The following is a 329-nucleotide window of genomic DNA, read 5'->3' on the forward strand; positions in this document are numbered from 1 at the left end:
CGCCGGCTCACCGCGTTTCGACCACGACCGTTTTCGCTTGACGTTGTCGTAAGTGACTCACTTTTCATCACCAGTCACCATCCGCTGCAGAAATGGGTCGATTTTGTTGCGATTCAGCAGCAATTCACAGATGGAAATTCTGTCCATGAGGTTTTTTTGCATTAACTCGTGTGGCACTCATATATCGAGCTTCTTTTTGTATCCAGCCTTATTAAAGGTGGTTCCAAACGGTTTTTTGTGCAATGTTTAGCTCCTGGGCAATCGAAACAGTGCTCACATGACGGTCGGACTCGTCGATTTCCATTATTTTATCGACATTTTCGACAATT

General features: G+C 45.0%; 1 protein-coding gene across 1 annotated transcript in view; it reads right to left on the reverse strand.

Annotated features, from left to right (window-relative positions):
* LOC116852917 (odorant receptor 13a-like) overlaps positions 1 to 329 on the reverse strand; it is a 9,805-nt gene that overhangs the window by 7,855 nt on the left and 1,621 nt on the right. The gene's annotated exons all lie outside the window — the stretch shown is intronic.

Source organism: Odontomachus brunneus, unplaced genomic scaffold (assembly GCF_010583005.1).
Source record: "Odontomachus brunneus isolate Ranch 3 - 2012 unplaced genomic scaffold, Obru_v1 Obru_scaffold_262, whole genome shotgun sequence".
NCBI classification, from domain to species: domain Eukaryota; kingdom Metazoa; phylum Arthropoda; class Insecta; order Hymenoptera; family Formicidae; genus Odontomachus; species Odontomachus brunneus.